Below are 26,927 nucleotides of genomic sequence, written 5' to 3'. Positions count from 1 at the left end.
GAGAGAGCCTGATCAGTATTCATCACAAATTCAGGGGAATGAAAAAGAGAATTATAACTGGTCTTGATGGGTTTGGGCAATGGAAGTGGGAACGAAGAGTCTGGGTGTGAAAATTCAACCTATAATTTTTGTAGTGGGAAATGAGTAACTAGGATTCTAACAGTATTTTAGCATATTAAACAAATGTACTATTATAAATAAATTGAAACTGATATGTCAATGCTTTCAGTAGCTGCTGAAAATATATCTATTGATTAGGTTGTTTATTATGGAAGATTAAAAATTGTTGAGACTATAGTGTGAACACGTTGAAACTAACTTCAGTTGAGAAGCTGTCTGTTAAGAGTGCAAAATCTTTCCAACCAAAAGTCACTTACACAAAGGATAAACTCAGCTGCAAACATATATAAACATTTCATAATGGTAGCTATGATAAAAAGTTAATATACAACTTCTTGGATGTAAGCAAACTATCCACAGGAAAAAGGTCTTCAGAAGAAAATATAGCGTATGATTATAATATGACCCATTTGGTAGAAAGTAGTTTTAACAGTTTTAATGCTAAACGCTCAAGCATCGAGAAGATACAAATTTGAAGAAAGCTGGGAGTAAATATTAGAGGTTGGCTTTACATTATAAAATCTATTAGATGCGGCATGACCATTTTCCAATGTTTATTCATCTACATCTGCCTTCTAAATTGATTCAGTGACAAAGAAAAGATAAAGTTCAAAAGGTTGTCTAGATCTCTTTATTTTTTCTATTTTAAAGAATTTATGGAAGATGTTACTGACAATACAAAGAAATTTTGTGTATGTCTGTGGCCCATTTTGCTTATTACTAGGTAGTGTAGGGAGCAAAGCAATTCATGAATACTTTTTAACAGAAGAATTATTAAAGGGTAGTCAAAGAAAAAAGAAAGGCTTTGAATAAAGTGAAATATTCCTTAAAGGTAGAGGATTTGGTTGAGTATGAAAAGAAGCAATCTTATGCTCAAAAGGTTATTAGAAGATCTGAGAAGCCCAGCTGCCAAAATCTCTGTAGCACTAGTAATAAACATACTTCAGTGGGAAAATATGAAATAAGGTTATGAGGATAAATGCATGAGAGGACAGATCCTTTGCAATAACTAGTTTAATTAAAAGTGGCATTATTCTTGATTTTAATGCATTTAAGTTGAACACGGAGAAGGTTTCACTTAATGTTATTAAAAGCATGCTGATATGAAGCAGATTTTATTGGTGTCAGGAATACCTTTTTAAAGAGATGTTTCATGTTAGACTTAAAGATGAAAGTGAGAGAAGCTCTGCAATTCTGTTGTTAGTGAATTTAAAGAGCAGGTATTATTTGAATTTGAGATATCTTCCCTTGAATGGTTTAATAGGACTTACAGAGTGTTTTTAATGACTTGAGCAACAAGTGCATTTGTTGATATTTTTAACCTTCCTTGAAGCAAGAAGAGAATTTCATCTATCTCAAAGTCATATGATTTTACAAGAGCTATGTCAAAAATCTATAATAGAAAAGATACTAGGAATATTTTATTAGATATCATGTTTGTTACCAGTATAAAATTTCATCAAAATCTATGATATTGTAAAATTAATCTGAGTCAAATTTTGGTTGAATATCATGGAATTGCAGGAAGGGGGGGATGAGGCAAATCTTGGGGGGGGCCCAAAAAATAAATATTTAAGTGATTGTTTAACATGTTTATTTTGGAAGGGACTTGACTAAGCCTGGATCTGAGTTTAAAAATGGAAAACTTTAAACTCAAGCAAAACTTCAAGGATATTGAATCCATGTAAAATACAGTGCAAAATGCTGACAGTGTGAAAAAGTCAAAGTGGAAGAAAATAGTTCTGACTCCTGAAGCTGAGGTTTACATCTACTCTGTTCAGTTGTGCTGACAGGAGGCTTGATGGAAGCAGAAGCTCATATACATAAAAAGGGAAAGTGAGGAATTCATCTCCATTGCTAAGAGAACTGTATATGTATGCATGTATTAGGAAAGTAATTTTTCAAATATAATTAATATGTATACACATATATAGAGGGATGCATAAATGCATGCATACACACATTTGTGTGTGCGGGCGTATTTATGTATGTTTGGAGTGAACAAAGAAAAAAACTTTAATCCTCTCCTATGGAAGGAGGAACAAATTTAACCTCTATCTGGTCCACCAGTTGCTCACAACAGGAAGCCTTAGCCTCCTCTTCCCTGAAGCTAAGAGTAAAAGTGGATACTCGCCATATGCAAGAGGAATGTGAGGTTTGAAGTGTTTCTCTTACTCTGAAAGAAGTCATACTGAATTAAGGAACAAAGTTCCGTGGGTGAAAAACTATTTAATACCAGCATAATCTAGTCTTCAGAAATCCATACTTTCATGTACGCTGTGCCTCTAATGCACCATATTAAGCTAAAGTAGGGTGACAGTTCAAGGTAAAATAAGAACAAATTCAAATCTTAGATAAACTGAATCAGTTAATAATGTGATGACCTGAGAATATTCATTCTAGTATACTCAGAGGACTGGCTGAACTAATTTCAGAGCCATTAGTAATATTTTTTTCTGAGAAACAGAATAAGGTAGGCCAGGAAATTGTAGATCAGTTATCCTAACTTCAGTTCCTGGAAAAAGTCAGGAAGTTTTCATCAGAGAAAGAAAATGCTACTAAAAGTCCACAAGGAGGTGAAGAGCATCCATGGTGGTCTTGTTGAAAGCATATCATGTCAGAGCAAGCTGATTTACTTTTACGAGAGGGTAGCAAGTCTTGTGGAGAGAAACAGCAGATGTCATACATTAGTGTCTCAGGTTTTGCACTGTTCAGATGGTACTCATAAGAACAAAAAAAACATAGTTTAGAAAATAATCTACTGTAAAGTTGTTAGAAAAATAATGCTTAGAGAGTACTTATAAGTGGTCCACCTTTCTAACCAGACAGATGTGGCAAATGGAGTCTTAAGGTAGGTCTGGTATTATTCATTATTTTCATTAGATGATTGAGTAGAGACTACAAATATTACATTATGAGAAATGTGGTAAGTTAAATAAGGAAGGGCTGCCAAGTTAGAATTTCATCTAACCTAAAATACTGTACAAAAACCAGGATGAAGTTTCACATGTACAAATGAAAAACTTTGCACTTCTGCAGGAATAACTGCACAAGTAAGACAGGGAATAGTAGAGCAACTGTCATTTCTGTAGATCTGGGAGAGGTAGCCGACAACTATAACTCAGAGGTTGTTACTCAGATTGCAACAAAAGCAAGTCCTTTTTGCCACTCTGTGATATTTCCTGGTTGGTAAAATGGTAATTAAAAAATACTATATAGAATTGTGATTTGTGCAGTGGTTTCATATGTGGATAGAAAAAATGATGAACGAGACACTTCTAAATATATTACTGCTTTAATTGTCCATCTTTGAAATCAACATAGTGTTTTAGCTAGGTATTTAATTTAGCTTTGTTTTCTTTGCCTTTGAGTGTTGTTTGGTTTAGAGTCTTAAAATAAAACACACTAATTATAATCTACCATAAGCTTTCTTATTGTAGAGCAAATGCAGCTTTCTTTCACCTCAGATCATTAACTCAGCCACAACAAAATGTATAGAAGGACCTCTGACAATTTTCTACTTTATACTGAGGTAAATGATTGTCCAAGGTGATAGATTATGAAGATATGGAGACATGAGCTTTGTTTAGACAACTAGGTAGGATGCCCAATGTAGCTTCTGTAATTGCTGGGCTTGCCAAAGAGATGTAAGGCAAGTGCTGTCCTCAGACTGTTATAGTAATAATTGTAGATAGAAGGCAGTAATAATAAATAAATCCCAAACATTTCCTTTCACAAGAGAAGTGATTTGTTGCCAGATTAAATAAAACCAAGTAGCAAAACATATACATTGCACGCAGGACAAGTAGTTTCTTGCTCACAACTTCTTTGGCCAGGTTTCCAGTTGCAAGAGGGATTACTGTGACTTGCACAGTAGTACTTTATCCTTCAGTCTTCACCTTACTTGTAAATAAACTCCCTTCTTATATGGTAATTACTTCCGTTTTCAATATCTTTGCTTAAATATCCTCAAAAAGGAAAAATAAAGGTAAAATTGTTTACTTCCTAATTTATTCCTTGATAATATTCTGCCTCTATAACAACTTATTCATGATAGTACCATTCATACCTTTGTGTCACATTACTTTTATCCACAGTGAACAGGCAACTAACAGTAAACTTCTACTAGTATGGGAGGAGAGCATTCTTTGTGGGTTTGGTTTTGTTTGGTTGGGTCTGGGGTTTTATTTTTCTTCATTTTAAAGTCTCCAAAATGCTTTGAAGGCTATGGAAAGATCATCCAGATGTGTTTTTACAACTATTTCACATTCACAGTCATGAGTGTTTAAAGGTACAAAGTATGCTGGTGCTGCGATCTGTATCAGATAAAAGGAGACAGGTTGTCCAGATTGCTTACTCTTAGTCATGCCTTGCATTTCCAGCAAGAGAGCTTGCTAGTTGGCAGAAGACAAAGCCATGCCAGGATAGATGCTAAAAATTCAACAGTAAGGACTACCACTTGTCATTCTAAAAAACAGATCTTAGCTACGGTTCTATTTAGCAGTAACCCAGAAAATGACATAAATCTAATCCTAGATTTGAAATTGAAGGTAATACTCCATGCCTGGATTCTTTGATAACGGCTGGTTTTATAGGGCACCGGCCTGGACGTTGGCATGTGGGAAAGGTTTATCGCACAGAGGTAAAAGGATGCTGGGGCACGAATTAGCAGGGCTCATTTGGAGAGCTTTAAACTAGATTTGAAGGGGGGATGGGGTTGTAGCTCGGCTTGCCTCAGTGGGACAGCGCTCTGGAATTGATGAAGACTGGGATGCCTCCTGTAATCCTAGGGTGAAATCGGTGTGCTCGGCTCGCTCCCTGAAATGTCTGTACGCCAATGCGCGCAGCATGGGAAATAAGCAGGAGGAGCTGGAAACCTGTGTTAAGTCGGGAGAATTATGATCTGGTGGCAATTACAGAGACGTGGTGGGACAGCTCACATGACTGGAATGTAGTCATGGAGGGCTATGTCCTTTTCAGGAAAGACAGGCCAGCCAGGCGGGGTGGTGGGGTTGCTCTTTACGTGCGAGAGCAGCTACAATGCGTTGAGTTCTGTCCGGGGACAGATGATGAGCGAGTCGAGAGTCTGTGGGTGAGAATTAAGGGGCAGGCTGGCAGGGGCGATACTGTTGTGGGGGTCTGTTACAGGCCACCGGATCAGGGTGAGGAAGTTGACGAGGCCTTCTACAGGCAGCTGACAGCGGCCTCACGGTCACAGGCCGTGGTCGTCGTGGGGGATTTTAACTTCCCTGATGTTTGCTGGAAGGACTACTCGGCAACCCAGCCGCAGTCCAGGAGGTTCCTCCAGTGTATGGATGATAACTTCCTCATGCAAATGGTGGATGAGCCAACCAGGAGAGGTGCGCTGCTGGATCTCATCCTCACTAACAAGGAGGGTCTGGTTGAAGGAGTGAAGGTTGAGGGCTGCCTTGGTTGCAGCGACCACGAGATGGTAGAATTCAGGATCTTGTGTGGTAGGGTCAGTAGAATAGCAAGTAGAATCGCAACCCTGGACTTTAGCAGGGCAAACTTTGGCCTCTTCAAGCGATTGCTAGGGGAAATCCAGTGGGCTAGGCTGCTTGAAGGGAAAGGGGCCCAAGATAGTTGGTTGACGTTCAAGGACTGCTTTTTCCGAGCTCAAGATCGGAGCATCCCGACACGTAGGAAGTCGAGGAAGAGGGTCAGGAGACCTGCGTGGTTAAATAGGGAATTGCTCGGTATGCTCAAGTGGAAGAGGAGAGTTTACAGGTCATGGAAAGAAGGGCTGGCCACTTGGGAAGAATATAAGGCTGCTGCTAGAGGATGTAGGAAAGCTGCTAGGATGGCTAAGGCCTCCTTGGAATTAAAGCTGGCGAGAGGGGTCAAGGACAGCAGAAAGAGCTTTTTCAAATACATGGCAGGTAAAACTAACACCAGAGGCAATGTAGGCCCGCTGATGAACGGGACGGGTGCCCTGGTGACAGAAGATACAGAGATGGCAGAGTTACTGAATGACTTCTTTGTCTCTGTCTACTCTGCTGGAGGCAATCCTGAAGAGCCCTGTACCGCTGAGACCCCGGATGAAGATAGGTCAACGGAGCGGTCTGCCTTAGTCGATGAGGAATGGGTTAAAGACCAGTTGAGCAATCTGGATATCCATAAATCCATGGGTCCAGATGGGATGCACCCGCGGGTGCTGAGGGAACTGGCTGAGGTCATTGCTAGACCGCTCTCCATCATCTTTACCAAGTCTTGGGAAACGGGAGAGGTGCCTGAGGACTGGAGGAAAGCAAATGTCACTCCTGTCTTCAAAAAGGGCAAGAAGGAGGACCCGGGTAACTATAGACCGGTTAGCCTCACCTCCGTTCCTGGGAAAGTGATGGAACACCTTATCCTTGGTGCCATCTTAAGGCATATCAAGGATAAGAGGGTTATGAGGGGCAGTCAACATGGCTTCACCAAGGGGAAGTCGTGCTTGACCAATCTTGTAGCCTTTTATGAGGAAATAACGCGGTGGATGGATGATGGTAGAGCGGTGGATGTGGTCTACCTCGACTTCAGCAAAGCGTTTGACACGGTCTCCCACAGCATCCTTGCGGCTAAATTGAGGAAGTGTGGTCTGGATGATCGGGTAGTGAGGTGGACTGTGAACTGGCTGAAGGAGAGAAGCCAGAGAGTTGTAGTCTATGGGGCGGAGTCTAGTTGGAGGCCTGTATCTAGTGGAGTGCCTCAAGGGTCGGTACTGGGACCAGTATTATTTAATATATTCATTAACGATTTAGATGAGGGAATTGAGTGTACTATCAGCAAGTTTGCTGATGACACTAAGCTGGGAGGGGTGGCCGACACGCCGGAAGGCTGTGCTGCCATCCAGAGGGACCTGGACAGGCTGGAGAGCTGGGCGGGGAATAACTTGATGAAATATAACAAGGGAAAGTGTAGAGTCCTGCATCTGGGCAGGAACAACCCCAGGTTCCAGTATAGGCTGGGGAACGACCTGTTAGAGAGCAGTGTAGGGGAGAGGGACCTGGGGGTCCTGGTGGACGACAGGGTGACCATGAGCCGACACTGTGCCCTTGTGGCCAAGAAGGCCAATGGCATCCTGGGGTGTATTAGAAGGGGGGTGGTTAGTAGGTCGAGAGAGGTCCTCCTTCCCCTCTACTCTGCCCTGGTGAGACCTCATCTGGAATATTGTGTCCAGTTCTGGGGCCCTCAGTTTAAAAAGGACAGGGACCTGCTGGAGAGAGTCCAGCGCAGGGCAACTAAGATGATTAAGGGAGTGGAGCATCTCCCTTATGAGGAAAGACTGAGGGAGCTGGGTCTCTACAGTTTGGAGAGGGAGCTGGGTCTCTACAGTTTGGAGAAGAGGAGATTGAGGGGTGACCTTATTAGTGTATATAAATATATAAAGGGGGAGTGTCACGAGGATGGAGCCAGGCTCTTCTCAGTGGCAAACAATGAAAGGACAAGGGGTAATGGATACAAATTGGAGCACAAGAGGTTCCACTTAAACCTGAGAAGAAACTTCTTCTCAGTGAGGGTGACGGAACACTGGAACAGGCTGCCCAGGGAGGTTGTGGAATCTCCTTCTTTGGAGACATTCAAGACCCGCCTGGACACGTTCCTGTGTAACCTTATCTAGGTGTTCCTGCTCCGGCAGGGGGATTGGACTAGATGATCTTTTGAGGTCCCTTCCAATCTCTAACCTACTGTGATACTGTTGATGCCTACCATGTGAACTTACCACAATGCATATCATAGTACATGAATTTATATTGCTGCACATAAGTGATGCGTCACATTATAAAGAGGAAATCTCAGTAAAAATAACTAACATATTTTATTCTGTTTGTATCTATTTGTTTTAATAAACCAAAAATTTTGTCTAGCTATACTCAAAATGAACTGGGCCATAGTCTAGCTAGGTCAAAAGCAACTTAAAATTCCATGCTACAAAGCAACATTCATCTACCTATGGCAAACGTTTGAGAACAAATATGTTGCTTTTATACACAGATTTTGTTACTGGTCAGTGTTCAAATTATTAAATTTAACTTGGTCAGAAGTGGATCTGAATGCAGAATGATTTTAAGCATGCAGCAGGAACAATGGAAAATTAAAAATCTTATCTCAGCACAAATCCTGCCATCTTAAATAATGCCTAGATCTTTAATACAAGGCAGAAAAAAAGCCTCTTTTTTTTTAGATTCTATACTGGGATCACTGCCGACTGTCAGACTTCATGCCTTATGCCAGAATTTTGTTCAGGGTGTGCTCCTCCTCGCAACAGTAGAAAAGCTGCACTGTAACTAAACCTTTGCACAATTATTTCAAAAAGATCTGAATTTAATTTCAATTACTTGCACAACGTATTTTCAGAGGGGTTGTGTATTCAGTTGGTCACATTAAATAGATGCAACCACATCTAAAAAGAATGCTTTTTCCTGTGACTTCAGCCATCAGAAGAAGAAAAACACAGCTGGGAGCAGTATCACAAAGCAGACGACCTAGAGGAAGAGAAGGCTGCAAGCTGTGTCTCAGTAGGGCATGGACAGCTGCAGAAATGGAGCTGTGAAGCAGCCGGCTGGGGAAAGCCAAGCCAAGCACTAGTGTTGCTATGCTAAAGCTGTGGGAAGTTTTTTGAAGCTCTGACATGACTCCCCAAGCAGCATGGTCAATTGAAAGAGAAGCACTGCCCAGGGCATGGTAGCCTGTGGAAGCTCTGAGGAGGAGAGGTAAAGCACTTGTATGCCAAAGGGCAGGAGACAGCTGGGCTACAATGGCATTGAGAGAAATCACTAACTGCCTTCTGACCCAAACAGCAAAGAAGCAAAGACAGGGCTATGTTCAGACTCAGGATAGGTAAAGGTTGGTAAGCCAGTTGTGCAACTGGCATGAATGGTATACACATGCTATGGGATAATGTGAAAGAAAGTAAACTAAATTTGTTTGCTTGTTATTTTTTATTTGTTTGGGAAGTGTATTCCCGAAGGAGATTTTTATAAAGGAGACTGGATAGGGAGACCAAATACACATCTCAGAAGAAGCATATCAAGACTCAGGAGTACAGTATGTTAAAATGAAACAGTATTTCTCTCAATATCATCAAATCATGAGATCAACCAAAATCCAGTCGTAATCTGAAAGCAATCCTGCCAGCCTGGCTTTTCCGTATGATTTGTTCCAATGGTCCTTCTTACACCTGTAACAAAAAAAGGACAAATGGAGAATGCCTTAGTAATGGACACAAGCAGGAAGACCTTCCCTGTGACTAGATGATAAACGTATTTGGACTAGCCAATCTTTGTTAGATGAAGTTATATAGAGATCCACAACTTAGACTACAACCACAATGGCAGATTCACTATGAGGTTCAACAAGGCTCAGTGCCGGGTCCTGCACTTCAGTCACAACAACCCCAGGGAACACTAAATGTTTGGGGGAAGAGTGGCTAGAAAGCTGCTCAGCTGAAAGGGACCTAGGGCTGCCAATTGACAGCGGCTGAACATGAGCCAGCTTATGGCCAGGCAGCCAAGAAGGCCAACAGCATCCTGGCCTGTATCAGAAATAGCACAGCCAGCAAGGGCAGGGCAGTGATCATCCCCCTGTACTCAGCACTGGTGAGGTCTCACCTTGAATCCTGTGTTCAGTTCTGGACCCCTCACTACAAGAGAAACATTGAGGTGCTGGAGCAGGTCCATAGAAGGGCAACAAAGCTGGTGAAGGGGCTGGAGCACAAGTGTGATGAGAATTGTCTGAGGGAACTGGGGTTGTTTAGTCTGGAGAAAAGTAGGCCCAGGGGAGACCTTATTGCTCACTACAAGTACCTGAAAGGAGGTTGTAGCAAGGTGGGTTTCATTCTCTTCTCCCAAGTAACATGTGATTGGACAAAAGGAAACTGCCACAAGTTGTGTCAGGGGAGAGTCAGACTGAATATGAGGGAAAACTTCACAGAAAGAGTTGTCAGGCATTGTAACAGACTGCCCAGGGGAGTGGTTGAGCCACTCTCTCTGGAGGGATGTAAAAGACCTATAGATGTGGCACTTAGGCTCATGGTTTAATGGTGAGCTTGGTAGTGCTAGGTTTGTGATCTTACTCAATCTTAAATGTCTTTTTCAACCTAAGTGATTCTGTGATTCTATGATTCCATGAAAACATAGGCAAACTGTCCATGAGAAGGGTCAAATCCAATCCTGGGGAGAAATTCTGCATTAACACAATAATTCAAATAAGTTGTTGCTGTTTATTCTCCTGTGGCACCATCTCCGCTGATTTCTCTACCCCATGTAATGTATAAACTGTTCAAAGCATACCACTTCAGGGTCTTTTTGCTGTATATTACAGTGCACAGAGGAAAGTCTGAAAGCAACAAACAGTAAGAATAATATATAAAAGGAAAATATGAACACCTAAAAATATTTTTAGAGGTTTTAAAAGTATAAAAAGTCTTATTATCTTTCTAATTGAAATGAAAAATGAGGAATTTAAGTGGTTGGTAATATACCAGTGGTGTAGGTATGAATAAAGCTCAGATGTGAAGTGGCTGAAAGTTATTGCAGTATAAAGTATATTTCAAGAGTCTCCAAAAATTCACGATAGTCTTAGTTCAGACCAATTAAACATATATGCACATTGCAAGAGCTAGTGTTAAAAATAAGCACTAATTTGCATTCCCAAATGCCAACCAAATGAGTGGTCAGAAACAGATACAGGCTGTCCTCCTGCTCTAGTTGCTATGTCACATAGGACACTGTATACAGGTAATGTTTGAATGACCTCTACCTACTTAGCATTTAGAAATCTTTCAGCTAAGATTTTGATGGCTCATTCTTTAACATAGGGAAAGCTGAAGTAAGGATATGCTAGATAGGAGCTTTCCCCTGGATTTCTTTCTTTTTTTCTTTAGATTTTGTTAGAAGGTACCTGAAAATGAGACATTCCTTGGTTTTTTGCCTTTTCTTAGGAAAGCACTTTATCCACCAAATAATTCATAAAAAGACATCAACTTTTTTTTTTTTTTAGTACTTCTCAAGTCATGGGTGAAATATTTGCAGCAAAAAAAATGAAAACCCATATTTAGGAAGAAAAAAAAGAGGTGCTTCATGGTTGTTTGTTTCTAGTGTTTTCTTGTCCTTTTTCAGTACGAAAAAAAAAACCAAACAAAAGAATATGTCCTCTTTTCCACACCCACCTTATTAGCTAATGCACTGAATATCACTGCAGTTTACAGTGTCTGTAAGGAGCATCCTCTTGAATGTCATTACGGATTAGATTAAAGGGATTTAGAGAATGTAGTTAGACCACCTATGAAGTCTGACAAATGCAATTTTTATCCTAGTATGGCAACACAGTTCAAAAGAGCCAAGGGGACTTGAGCTAAGTTTGCAATAAAAAGTTTTTTTGAGCATCAGGATTACACCAGTAGACTGAACCAATCAGTGCTGAGTCCAAGACACTGAATGTGTTTTGGCACTTTTACCTACACAAGGTTTAATTTAGTGACCAGAATCTAACATTTCCATCACACAAATGATTTTGAAACTATCTAGAGAAGCAAACAGGGGATCAGACTATTATGAGGACTCATAATGTGTTTTGCGTGCACTTCAAGCAGTTTCCAGTTTAGTATTTTCTAAAAAGAATTGAGTTACTGCATACCAAATGCATGTGCAGAGGTAGACGCTATGGGGGAAATAGCTTCAAAATTATGCTATCATTCAAAATTATGCTTATTAAGGTTCTAGGTGACGTTAATGTAGACATACTTTTTCAGTATTTCTTACTGGTTAGCTCAGGTGATTCCTGGCTATGAACACTGGTTTCTGTAAATTGCATTTATACACATCTTCACTTATACAGAGATTTTTCAAATGTGACTATCTAATGTCTATGGATTTTTCCATACTGGTTATGCACTTATGTCACTCACTGGGTCCTGATCTCGGTGTCTCCTACAGCCCTGGATATCATTTAAATGCAACAAATTTTTCTCCTCATCTCTGGAACATATGGCTTCTTTAATTGTCCAAGTAGCTGTGTAGCTGTGAATTAAGTCAAACTGTCAGTAGTCACTGCTTCTGCCACTTGCTTTTTTTAATAATTTTTTTTTATTTCTTAAAGATATTATCAGCCAAACTTCAGATATTAAAAACCCCACATATTCTTATGCATACTTTTATCCATTAACTAAAAGTGCAATAATTTTAGCTGCACTTCATAACCCAGGATGCCATCAAGTAAGCAATTGAATTTACCCCATATCCTAGAAAGTTTTATCAAAGTGAAGTTGAAGCACCATTTGTGGTTCTTAGTTGATGACTGAGCTTTCACAAAATGTGATGGAAAACTTTTGAGAAGCAGCTGTCACACATAAATGGTGAAGTGAGTCAATCTTTTGTACAACTTTGGAAAAGTCCCTTCCATTCCCATGGTGAAAAATAAACGGCAAAACTGATAGGTGTTACAGTTTAAGTCATGCTTAGGGAAAAAAAAAAAAAAAACAGCACTCTGGATGATGTAATCTAGTGCTATGTCTAATGAATAATGACAGTGGAAACCATGCCAAGACAATACTACAGCAGCTGAGCGAGGCAGCCAGTGTTTCAACAGTCAATCTTTATTAGCATGTATCCTATTGAAAAGATTTTTTTTTCTGTGGCAAATATAAATATATGAATGTGCTTATTTATTTATTTCTTGTAACTTGAAATAGCTAAATATAAGTAAACTGATTTTATTGGCAGAGGAAGAAACATCCAGTGTCTACTACTTAATCACATTTTTTGATTATGATCATATGCATGCAGACACTGCATCAGGCTTCTGAAAAGAGGTATTTATGCCATCAGAACTTATGAAAATAATAGGAATTAGTAAAAATTAGAATTGCTGACAAACTTGCCTATGAAAGGAATACAGCCAAAGACAGACCTTGCTTAGCCATAGAGACTGACTAACATTTTACAAGTTACAAATAATTGCTGGAAATTCTCCACTGTGATCTGACAAACTTTTACTCGGGTCTATAAACTGCATACAAAACTAACAACCTTTTCACAGGTTTTGTATGTGTTGGGTTTTCCAAACTTAAATGGACTACATTTTAGGAGATACATAGATGTACTTAAACAACCTTATTTCACAGAAAGTTTTTGGGAGGGGCTGGACTTAATGTCAGAAGCAAAAATGACACCACTATTTTATATTTGTAGGTGACTGAGTGCAGGTGCACTCATGTCACGAATAGCCATTACCAGCTGCCTTCAATTGACCCACTTCAGGGCATGGCTGACCCTCTTGCACAAGACAGTGGCATCTCTGTGAATATGTATTTAAGACAGGGCAGAATGTTGCTTGGCAGAAAGGAGCAGGGAAAAAAAGTGAGAAAAAAAACCCTGGGAAAGCCAAGGTGAAATAAGGAAGGGAAGGAGGTGCTTTAGGTGCAGAACAGAGATTCCCCCACAACCTGTGGAGACACCACAGTGGAGCAGATATTCACACTGCAGCCCATGGAGAGAACCACACCAGATCAAGTGGGTATGCCCTGAAGGAACTGCAGCCCATGGAGAGCCTACACGAGAGCAGGGGAAACGTGCAAGAGGGAAGGAGCTGCAGAGAGGAGCTGTTATGGACTGATCCAGTCTCCCATTCCCCATCTGCCTGCACTGCTCTGGGCAGTAGTAAAGGAGTCAGGAATGAAGGAATAAGGTTGAGCCTTGAGGGAAAAAAGGGAGGAAGGTGGTTTAATTTATCTTTGTCTCTCACTATATCTCTTTTAATTGACAATAAATTAAATTAATTTCCCTCAGGTTGAGTCTCGTTTGACCATGATGGTAATTGGTCAGTGATCTCCCTGTCTTCATCTTGACCCATGAGATTTTCTACCTTATTTTCTCCCCCTGAACTGTTGAGGAGACACAGTGAGAGAGTGGCTGAGTGGGCATCTATCAGCCAGCCAAGGTCAACCCACCACAGAAGGTATTTCTATAAATGAATAATGCAAAACTTCCATATATTTTTAAAAATACCAGCTTGCATGAAAGAATCTCTGGAGAGATGTTATGCCTTAGATTATATACCAGGGTACATAAGTAAAAAAGTATGTGCAAAAATGTATATAAAGCACCTCTTGTCCTGTATATTTTACACTGATAGTAGGTAAGACCTGAAAACTGACGAATTAATACAGTGTCATCATGTTGAGCTCAGCCAGAGGACAGGGCTTGAAACAATCTGAAGGTTAGGGCAGGCCAGAAGCAAAATATGTGAATAGATATAAAGTCATGTGCACCCAAAATAGCTTATTCTATACTTCTCATTCAGAGATGTACTTAACATTGCAATTTTTATTACTAGTATTTGAAAGTGTCTATGCATTCAGTACTCCTATTGACTTTGAAGCACTCTATAAGTCATGAGTACTGACTGTGAGAGGGGTTATTGCTCATCCCAAGCAGAAATGGAGAATTAACACATATGCTCAACAACAAAACCAGGTGTATTTTAAAACTCTGCTAGCTTGTGTAAATCAGTTTAACACAGTTTAAAACTGTTTTGACACAATCCAGCACATTTGAAGATGCGCTTTAGCCAAGGCTTTGCACAGCACAAGTACTTACTGCTATGTTAGTCTCAATCTCAACAGGATTGCTTACATAAATTAATCTAATACTATTAGAAGAGAAGTTTTACTGTCAAAATGCGGTACAAAGGACTTACATATTTACACCTGATTTAAGGTCGCAGAATCACAAATTTTGACGTATGGTGCAGGGAGAAGAAATAAACATCTAGCTAGGATCCAACCAGAAAGCAAAAAAAGGAGCTTTTAAACTGAAATTTAAAAAAAACAGCAACTTGATAAAATGTTAATGTACTGATGACTGAGGGATATCGCTCACTAATAAGCAAGTGGAAAGCTTCCAAAAGCAAGGCTGTGTTGAGAAGATGATGTTCTCATTTGCAAGCATTCTGGCCTCTGTTCCATTTTAATAGATGCAGCAGTTACAAAAACAAGATTACAAAGGCACTGCATAGACCCTGTGGCATCTGGTTAAGTGGTCCACAATCTGTCTTTTTTTTTTTTTTTCTTAAGGCCTACATCAAAGATGTGCCCTATTTATATTTGTGTATTTGCTATGCAAGTCACCAGATTTACCATTTGAAAACTTGACTGGATATGTGTCAAATTCCACCTGGAGGAATCGTTTCACCTCCTGTAGGGACATGTTAAATGGTTCTCTGACTTGAAATATTTCTCCCTTGTTTTTGCAAAACAACTTTCATTTCAAAGGGTTTTAAATGTACTGTAACAGCCATATGACCATAACAACAAAGGCATATAACAAAACCAAAAATTTACAACAAACTCTATAACATGAAAAAAACTATCATTCTAAAGGACTGGAGAGTCTGATTTTTCTTTTTAAGATAATTGAGCCATCTACAGGAGAAAATCTGTTTTCTATTATTTTTATTTCAGATAAAAACACAATCCATTTGATGGAAAAGAATATATTTTGAAGCCAACTGGTCAAAAATCAGAACATCCTGAAAGGATTTACCCAGGAAAACCCAAAACAATTTAATCTGAAAACACAGTGCAAATGGAGCTTAAAATGTATAGTATTAATATAAGTATCTAGGTTCCTTTCATTATATGTGTTTTCTTGGAAAATGGTAGTGTAGGAGGTTAAGCAACAGGGTTTAGCTGTAGCCTTTCAGCACAACTGCAACAAATTTAGTAGTCTACAGTCTCCATTAAAAGGAAATAGATATTGATGTAAGAATACTTGAAGATAATGAGACTGATTTCAGTGGGAGCTGGAGTAAACCATTTCTATGGTTCAGGTGAAATCTTTAATTTACTTCACAAGATGGAAACTACTCAAAAGAAAAGTAAGGAGTGCATTTGAGTATTGCATACCTTTTAATGACATTGGAAGTGGCTTCTTCTTTATAGCTCCATTTAAAAGAGAGCAAACAAAAAGGTAAAAATGTCATAAAAATATTCAAAGAAACTTAGTCAACCCATAAAACAGATTTAACGTTTACTTTTTCTTTGCACAACATTAACTTCTTATTTCATCAGTAGATAGAGGGAATAACTGCTCAATAAGGGCATCTTAAAAGAGTGGTAATCCAGGGAAAAGACAGAGACAGTGTTGTGGTGGTTTCACTCAGCTCTTTATTATTATTACTGACAGGTAACTGAATTTCGACTTTGCCTGAAGCCATACCACCTGAGGTTCTAATCTTGTCAGATATTATGTGCTAAGCATGGTTGAGAGACCTCTAAGGAATAACAGGTACTGGAGGAAATGGTTATTCTTCCTCTTGACTACTGACACTTGTCAGTGCAACCACTTCCAGTGCAGCTTTCTCTCCCAGTGACTGAATCCTTTCAAGAGTATTATAGTAATAGTATATAATAGCTTCCATGATATGATCCAGGAGGTAGGCTGACAGACTCAACATCAAAAAAGTATCATGTTATCCCACTTTCTTGGCCATTATGCCTGACTGGAGATATATCAGGAAAGGACAAATCAGCAGGGTGATCACGGACAGCTACCCATGGGTCCCATCATGCACTTGCTCCACTCTGCAGAAGCAGGCTGAGTAACTCTGTATCACACACTCACTCTGAAAAGGGAAAATTCTGATATTAATCTGGTCTTTTATTTGTTACAACTTTTAATGAATTTACGTGCAAATCTAAACTTCCTGCACCCCGATCAAATTGGTCAAATTAATCAAAGTATTGACAAATGGAAGTTCATAAAATGAACTTTAGCTTTAGGCAAAAGTAAAGAAGATTGAATAGCTGCAATATTATTTCACTCCTTTTTTTTTTTTTCGTTTCTATGAGGGATATTAGAGAAGATGCTTTTCATGATATCAATATTTCTCCATTGTGGCAAACAGTGACGATGTCTGTTTAAGTTTTAATGGGGTGATTAGGTTTGACAAGCAGACAAGTTCTCAGAAACCTTGGTAGGAAGCCAGAGGAAGGAATATGAGGTATTCAGTTTCTTGGACTGGGATTCTTCCTAGAATCATTAACTGTGATTTACCTCTCCCCACCCCATTATTTTTTTTGTTTGTGTGCTCCCTAATTTGCCTCCATCACTGTTTCTGACTGCCATACATATTATCAGGTCCTATATTCCTTCAAGAAAAACAGCATTTCCTGAACACCACAAGAAATCAACTGCAAGAATGCCATGAATCCTATTTTGGATTTCCATTTAACCTTAACCCTAGTTCTAGTTTTTACCAGTGGATTATAAGGCATCTGAGAAATGCTCACTTTTTTTTCCACTGGCTTTGCCTTCAGATCAATAAACTCAGTCAGAGAGTCTGTTATAAACAACTAGAAGGTATTTTAAACATTACACTTTTTCTTGCAATGATTATCTATACTCAGACATGCCCCACTACCTCAAATTCTAGGCTTTGATAGAATGGTTGTAAATCTGGAGCTCAGTAGAGCCAAACCTCCGTTCTACTGACGGAAATGAAAAGTAATGCTGATCCACTAGTTGACTGTATTTTCCCTGGCTTGAATAGCTCTTTCATTCTTAGATCATTTCCGATAAAACTGATAAATTTAATGGAATACAGGAAGGGGGACAAATTATAGCAAACCTATTTTTCCTACATTTTATTCATTTAATCATTGTTATCCTGTATCCAACTTTGCAATTAGTTAAACTACCTCCATCCTCCCCTTTCCTGAGATGTCATTTTGGTTAAGCAATTGAGTCAAGCAACATGTCATTCCATTTGCTTACTTGTCTTGTATTACTTGACTTCCTATATTCACTATTCATTATTCTAATATTTAATGAAAACATGGGAATTGCAAGGCAAATGTTCCAAAATTTTACAAGGCTTTATTAAAGCATATACAGAGTATATGGGTATATGGCAGACAACATAACTTTCTCTACATTTGAGGTGTAGAGTTCTTGTCAGAGTCTAACAAACATCACAGTTGATCTTGGCACCTCAAAGTCATTACCAAGTCAAAACAATAAATATTGCAATGTATGATCTCAAGAGCCAGCAGTTCGTAGATAAAATCCACAGCTGCGTAACTTACAATGCCAAGTTGTAGGTATTAAATGAAAAGCTAAGTTCTGCATGTGAGAAGACCCCAAGACCCAACACAGTTTTTGAAATACTCTGCATAACATTAAATAATTACTCAACCTTGATAATTTGCTGATAGAGCTGGGCAGTTAGGAGTCAAAGACTGGGTGTAGACAGTAGTGACGAAACTAACATCTCTTAAGACAACATAAAAAACAACTGCCTGTAGTGAACAACAAAAAAGGGGGGGAAAAAATAGAAGTGGAAAAAAATCCCAACAATCACAAACCTCAGAATATAAAGATAGATTTGCTTTTCCAGACTGGGCCCTCTCTAAGTCAGAAACAGATAATGGAAAGTCAGAGCAGCTTTCCTTGCTGTACTTGTGGGAGAGGTACATATGAGTAGAGATCTTTTATTTTTACTTTGTGCCTTTTTTTTTTCTAACATTAGGAAAGTTGTTATTTGCATAGAACTTTTTAAAAATACATTTTACTTAGTTTTATTGATTGGGTCCTGTGTTAAAAGTGATCTAAGTGCAAGTGGCAAAACCAAAACTGTGGCAATCTTCAGAAATGGGAAGCTGAGAGCACTCAGTGTCACAGTACCCAGGACAACAAATCAGTGTGGTATTCACATGACTCCAGCTGACAGGATTAATCTCATAATCCCATTGTGGCTGGTTCTTTCTATACCTGTATTCCATTTTTCATCTTTCTGTCAAGTACTATCAAATTCCCAGTGCTCTGGAAAAATTGACTGTTAATGTAGAATACCGTGACGAGGTGACTGAGTAAATGCTAAGTAAATCTCATTTTATTTAGCCATGCACAAGTCCTTGAACAGGGTAACTTATAAAAAGCATATTGGAAATGCTACTTCATGGAAATTTTGGCTTTCCTATTACTGCCCGGGGGTAAATCTGCACAATATATTAACTGAGTATAAAAATTGTAATGAATGGGTGCAAAGCAAGATTCTCTTCTTCCTACCTCAACTTCTACTCCCATGAAGCCTAGCATCTACACCACCTTTTGAAGCATGATTTCCCCAACACTGGATCCTTGTTCTCCTGATGAAAAAAAAAAAACAAACCCGGAATTTAGATGATTATGTAACAGTGCCACCTGGTGCTACCTGCCAAAACAAAAGCTTTTACATGGAATGAAAGAAACCCAACCAAACAAAAGAAAACAACCTATTCTGCAACATTAAGCACACAATAATACATTGTTTCAGGCCTTGTACTCTGCTACTGTCTTCTTTTACATATTTTTTCACTGCGATTTACACCAAGATCAGGTTTAATAGTAATTGATTCTTGGAGAGAATTGCTATCAGCTAGTTGTTACAAAAATATCTCTGTAACTGTGCAATTTATAGACAGTGCTAATAAACTAAAAATTACGTTTTGCTGTCCTGATTTACCTGTTTAAACCATGACATTTACATATATCTGAAATATTTTCATCACAGGGCCTAGTATCTAGTCACAGGTTCAAAAGAATATAAAACTTGGTGTGCTGCTGGAACAAAGGTACTAGAAAAGTGTTTTAGAGGGAAAACACTGTATGAAGAAATCCAGCAATGTCAGCTGAAAGATGGGACTTCAGTTAATTATTCTACTACAGTACCTTCAGAATAAGTCATCCCAAGCAAACGAATAGCAAAACAATATGGCATAAATGATTTCTTTATGAAACATATTTTTGCTAAATTTTCTCTTTCAAAGGTGATTTTATTCTCAGGTCACTCACCCTGGATTTACATTTCCTTTATATATTCATTGTACATATATTTATACACACATACACAAAATATGCTCAAGAAATGACCATCAGCCATTAAAACGCTATTACATCCCCTATTAGTTTGACAACCCTATTGACCTCACATGGAAGTATCATCTGAACCACAGGAGGTTTTCTGCTTTCAGCCTTGGCTGTAATAACATGAAGCACAGAAATACTTCATTCCAGGCACCAGATGGGCTGGGAAGTTTGTTCTAGTGTCTTGCCACCAGCTTGCAGACACAACAGACTACAGATAACTGTCACTAAAACAAAAAACTGTATTGGCTTTCAAATTATTGTACCGAATCTGTTGCTTCAGTATGTTTCTATTTGTCCAAACTTGCACTGAACCTTTAGTTCTTGTGATTGCAGAAGCCTGAAAGAATAATGTAATAAGGTCCTCCTGGGCCATGAGTTTGCATTCTGCTGTCTTTGTTTGTACCATATTCATCTTGTATGACATCAGCCTGAAATGAGCAGCGCTCATTAGAAATTACAAACAAGATAGCATTTTGACCTTAAAATCAAAGTTCTGCACAGAGGTATAGCAGCAACTTCCAAGTCCTGCAGGTTGGCTTACTTTTTATCTTTTTTTTTTTTTTTAACCTTTGTGACAATTTTCCCTTGCACTCTTACCACTTTGCTCTTTTTGAAGACAGGCACCGTTTACCCAGCTATGGTGGGAGCATCATTTTTTTGTCCTTGCACAGAAGAGTCAAATAGAGGTCTGCTGTGGAAGGATCATCCATGAACAACAGATGGACCTGGGTATGTTCAGAAGCTGATAGAAGGGCTAAAAGCCAAATCATTCACATTTGATCATGCCATGTCTGCTATTCCCCACTCCCAAACTCAAAGCTGATGAAACAGATTAGAAAGCCACCATTCTTCAAAGAAATCAGTAGCCCATATGCCTAAACTCCTCTTTTTGAGCTCAGGGAGGATAATGACTATAGCATCTTCCCTCATGATCAAGAACTGGATGCTCCATTTTTATTCACTGGGACTCAAAAAGCAGAATTCTGTGTCAGGAGAGACTGACACTGACTGTGTATTTTTAACTCCTGTTCACATACAATGCTTTAATTTTTAATTTTTAACACCAGCTGGGGTGGCCCAACATCCAAGTGTTTTCCTTTCACTTAGAGACTTTATTTCTATTTTTTATTTTTTAATGTATCCCAAGCTCATGCAGGACTTTTTCTCCTTTGAATAAATTCCAGAAAATTCATAGTTAATTTTAAAACAGCGTTAGGAATTATAAGTCACATTTGGTTTATGTGATTACTAAAATGGACTAGTCCTAAAGCTGAAATTAGGGTAAGAGAGAAATAACAGACAAGGTTGAAAAATGGGTTATTATTCAGAGATCACAGACCTTTAAGGGCTAACCATTGACTGCTTTTATTATGCAAAACAGCATCTGGTGTTCAGCTTCCACTTTTGGAAAAAGTGTTGTCTAATGAACCTGCTATTCTACACTTGCTTTATACTTTAATATCCTGTTAAGCACTCTGATGGCTTATCTGCAGTAAAAATCAGAGTTTTAAAAAGAATTAAATGAATTCATCCAAAGGTACAGAAATATAAATCCTGCTATTAGTTAGGTCATTGGCAGCATTAGACTACCTTTTACTTTGCTTTTTTTAGGAAAAGCAAGAGGTTTACAGCTGTGAAAGGGGAAAAATCTCACAGTTCTGACTTACTTTATTTTCAGTCCTAGCAGCTTGGTCTGTGGTGTTTTGTATGCAGAAAGACAAGGAAATCCAAACCGATGGAGAAAGCTAATTACAGATAAAGACTGTAATGCCGTTTTTCTTCAGTGGAAGGGTTTTTTTAGGAGACCTGACATATACAGTAGAGTTGTTGCTGGGGAAACAGGTAGTGAAATTGGTTGTGGGTTATATGATTTGCTAACTCTAATTAAGAGCTAATATATTTATCTTGGTTCTGGGCTGTTTTCCTTTTCCTAGGAGGAAAATGCTCCTGTATTGGAGAGCAGTGGTGAGAGCCAGACAGGTCGCTTTTGTAGGACAGTTGGCAGGTGAGCTCTGTATGACACAAAGGAGCCAGGACAAAGAGCTGGAAGGGGTATGCCCTAGGAGTTCATGGCTTGCATGTTGTATGTTCAAGGCAAGAACATCCAGAATATAAAAACTATGGGTGTGACTCCAGCCTGTACTTGCTCATTTGTAAATGGGATGGTTCTTAGGAACCATCTCATGCAACAGACCAGGAAAATTCCGTCAGGCTTCAATATTGCCCTGTGAAGACAATAGGCAAACCTATACTTGGCTCAGTCCAGGAGCCATTCTAGTGAACAAAGACATAATTACTTACTGAAATGCTATGGGTTTGGGGCAAACAGAAAAAGCCAGAATGTACAGTGCACACATCTGAGTTTGCAAGTTACAGGATGCAGGGGAACAAAACATCTCTCCACTGAACAATTTACAAAAGCACCTATATACAGGTCTCGAACTCTCTGTGGGATTCATCTGACCAAGTGTAGACACCTAAATGTACTCATCTAATCGCGAACTGGCTATTTTAATGGAGGTCCTGCTACCAAGTGATTCAAGCAGGTCAGCTGAATCTCCCTTTTAAAAAGTTTATATCTCTCTGTTGACTACAAAGTTAGTCTCAAGTGACTAGTTCAGATGTACACGTCTGCACTGCAGATGTCTAGAGTTAATGAGATGAATCCCAACCATAAGTGTCCTACTCACTGGAGAACAGAAAAAGAGTTTGGAAGCAACCGACTAAAATATATAAATGAAAACATTGTTTACATACAATTCTTTAATTCCAAGGGCTCCCAGCAGTGAGAATACAAACATCTGGCAGAGAAATAGTTTAACCCCTCTTAAAAAGCACTGACAAGTTGGCAGTACAGTTGCTACTCTTGTAGCACTTTTGCTACAGACACAGCACCACTCCTAGAGATTAGGCGGGGGAAAACTGTCCACCATTCTGACTATAGTGGTACCATCACCAGATGGGCTGAGATCTAATCCATTGTAAAACAGGTTCTTATATCAGGTAAAATGATTAGCATATAATGTGAGCTAGCAGAATTAATTTTTCCACTTACTCCTTGCTATCTCTAGTTTGTTCAAAATAGAAGAAAAAAGAAATAATAGCTGCAGTGATTTCTGGGAGCTTAGTTGCATTTTAGTTCAATTGTTATTGATTCAAAATTATTTGCACACTTGTGTTTTATTTAGTGACCAACAGCTATTTTATTCTTAATTAAATTTTTTACTTCATTTCATCTGTATTTCATTTTCATAGTAAATAGAGAAAATAGGAGACTTGTTATAAATCATTTTGTGCTTTGGGGAGATCAGACTAAAGTTATATAACTTTATTTGAAATATATCATAAAAGACAATTCAGTTACTGATGAGGCATGAATGTGTCTAATGGCATATGCTGTAGGGTGATCTGTTTTAATTGTCACATTGGGACCTGTTATTACACAGTGGTAGGATGGGTCACTGCGTTATAAAATTAAAGCTGATGCAAGGCATATATTTCTAGCTTATTTGTAAATTCAAGTATTTGGGATAAAAATACTCTGACTACAGAGACAGTGTATGGCAACATGCAAGGCAGCAGCAAATGTCTCTCAATAATACACAATAATACACAGTTGTGTGAGGTCAGATGTTAGGGAAATTGAAGGGAGTGGCACGCTGGGACTTTGTCATATGTGCATTAGCCCAGATGAAGTCAAGGGAAAAGTATCTCAGGGTAGAAATAATTTCTATTACCAGAGGTAACACTTCAAGGGCAATTAAATGTGCCGGCTTATATTCATACTGTTGTGACATAAGATGTGAAAGAAAAAGACAAATAATGTTTTTGATAGAAAGCATTGCAATAAATTTGCCACATTTTCAAGGTTTAAAAATTATTAGTTAATTCATGGATCAGTGGCAAAAGGCTGGCTTTTCTGTTTGTTTGGGATTTTTTTTGCATTGGGTGCTTGTGATTTTTATTTCTGCTTTGTCATGGGGTATAGCATTCTGCACTCAAAAGCATTTCAGAAGCACATCATCTGTTTGTGCATCCTTCTGCTGGTCCTTACCTCAACTGGCAGGACTCATCCGAATATCTCTGTTCAGTCTGCACAAAAAAAACAAAAGAAAAAAAGCTCAGTCTCTTATACAGTATTATCAGTTTCTGTATATATCACACAGGAAGATTGTTTTCGACAATGTTCAAGATTAGCGAACACACTGATTTAATTTCAATCTTTCAGCTGACCTCAGAGAGCCAGATCCTTTGTCAATTTATCCAAATACAGTAATTTTTTCAATAAATGATGGCACAAGACATGAGAGAAAAGCTACCCCTGGAGTTCATTTTAGTGTCTGCTACAATATTTTGCGTTATCTATGTCCCCACACAAAATGTAACATTTATCAGCAGCTAAAATACAGTGTTTTATGTGGAACTGACAAATAAACTGAATTCTTGAACAGACTTTCCACTTTCCAAAAAGTTAATCTTAAGTGGCATCACTGCTCAGATGCCATAAAACAATGGCTATCCTTTGCTTTCTGTAAGAGCTTACTGCTATTAAATCCTATACTGGGATTATTAAAACACCAGCAGTCATTCAACTTCTGATATTAAGTGAGCTCAAGGAATGAGTAAGGAAAAAGGAAAGGGGGTTCCAAAACTATTTTTTCCTGCTTTTTACAACTCTGGGGAAGAAATAAGTGAAGCTGGACTGAGAAATACAGATGTTACTGTAGTCTGTGTTATAAATATAGTAGTCCATCATAGATATATATAACCCACCAGCATCATTCTGAGATTGGAAGTAACAAGGGTAAAGTCCACTGTGTACTCTTAGGTGGTGGTTTTCTGCAATATACCATGAATTTTCCCCAAACTGGTCATAGAAAATTTAACAGTGTCATTACATTGAAACTATAAATTGTATAATTTCTTTATTTTACACATTTGCTAAAACATCATATAAAGCCACCTTTTAAAATGCATTGAAAACATGATAAACAAAGGTGTAACTTTGAAGCCGTTAAAGGCAACATTAGCATCACTCTATTCCACAAGGCATAATATTCTCTTCCTCTTCAGTAAAATGTAAGAACAGGGCTGTAATTTTCTACTCAAAAGCAAGATGTTAGAAAAGAAAAAAATAAATTAGCAACTTGCTTATTTTTATAACTGCTTGATCAATACATACTTTGCAAGTACTAACATCAGAATAGTTACTCATGTCGACATTTAGCTATTTACATATTAGCCTGATTATATTGGGATAATTTAGCTATATATTGACTTGTACACTGTTTCCTTAAGGCCAAAAATCTGAAGCATTTATTAACTTGCAAAATATTGCCAAACCTCCAGGTAATTCTGTATGTTTTTATATATATATATATATATGCATAAACATGTGTGTTATTTATATGCAAACATACTTATCCAGGGAACCACTGTACAAGGTTGTTCAGATTTAGGTCAATGTCTCTCTGTACATGATTCTTGTTTTCTTCTTTTTCTATATCCCATGGCAATTTGGATTGAATTACTCTGGTGTGGCTTTGTGTGCAACAATACTGACTGCTGAAAAACAGCCTTCTGTACCAAGGGTCACTAACACCATCTCTGTGCAATAGTGTCCACATGCACTCCTACCTCATAGGGTAAGGAAGTGATTTTTTTTCATGTCAGATTCTTAGACAGAATTTTTCAATAACTCAAACATCAACAGAGTTTTCACTGCTTATAGCACCTATTAAATAACACTGCTATGCTGGTGGCAGCAGCTAAAATTCTCATGAAAATAGCTTTATCGTTAGCATACTGAGCTATTGGGCTCTTTCCATGCAGCTGACACTTATTTACTATATTTCCTACTTTTCCTTCTCATTTATCATTACTTCATTATGATAAATCTTCAAGTCACACAATTAAAAGTGCAAAAGATCTATGTGATCATTAGTATAGAATTTTTTTTCTTCCTTTCTTCCACCTAGCTTTAAATAGGCTTGAAAATGAGCTTCTAGCCATATATTTTGAGAACTACAAAACATTACCAGCTTCTCAGTTTCAGTCTTAGTCTTGGCAGGGGTTACAGGTATTAGTACCACAAATACTTTACAAATTATCTCTCCCCTTCCACATGAGATTTAATGTGTGAGAAGTGAGGTCTATTCTCTTTCTCATCTTTTAATCAGGGGGAACCTGTAGAACAGCTGTGATTTCTTGAATCTGAAAATACATGCAAAATATTTTGCAATACATGCAAGGACTTCTCTGCAGTCCTTGACTTCAGTCTTGTCATATGATTTAATTACTAAAATTATACAAATTTAAATTTTTAAAATTCTTGTTGATTTCACTTATTGTCCTGTGGACTTCTGTATTTTTCCTATGGAAATTTCGCTGCCTTATCTAGTCTTGAAGCTATTATCACCTCTTTTAACATTCAGTATCTCATCTTTTTTTCAGTTCTTTCCAATAGACTGTGAAAAATTAAAGGACAGAAATTACTAGTGATGGCAACTATCTAGGAGCTGCAACTAGAAATACTTTCCCATTTTGAATGAACTACTTATTTCTGCCTATTTTATATGTACCTGACAGCCTGTCTGGTTTTTTTTTTTTTGAATCCAGGTCATCTAACAGGTCAATCTATTACTGCTCTGAATTGAGTCTTTGTGGAATTGTTTGTTGCACAGACATATATGTTTGGATTCATTCTCTGCTGCCCCTCCTCAGTTTCACTCACATTTTCTGGATTAAAAAAAAATAATTAAAAAAAAGTGAAAGATTGTTAGGTTTAGATAATCACTGCATCATTTTCATACCCAGAAAACGAAAACTGCTTTTCACATTGCAAAGGAATATTTGCTTTAAATATTACTGTATCAGAAGGCCCTAAGGAAACCTCTATAG

The sequence above is a fragment of the Neopsephotus bourkii genome, unplaced genomic scaffold (genome assembly GCF_033783945.1).
Source record: "Neopsephotus bourkii isolate Nb327-2 ecotype Australia unplaced genomic scaffold, CSIRO-AGI_Nbou_v1 NB_908, whole genome shotgun sequence".
NCBI classification, from domain to species: Eukaryota; Metazoa; Chordata; class Aves; order Psittaciformes; family Psittacidae; genus Neopsephotus; species Neopsephotus bourkii.
This window is presented reverse-complemented; position numbering follows the sequence as displayed.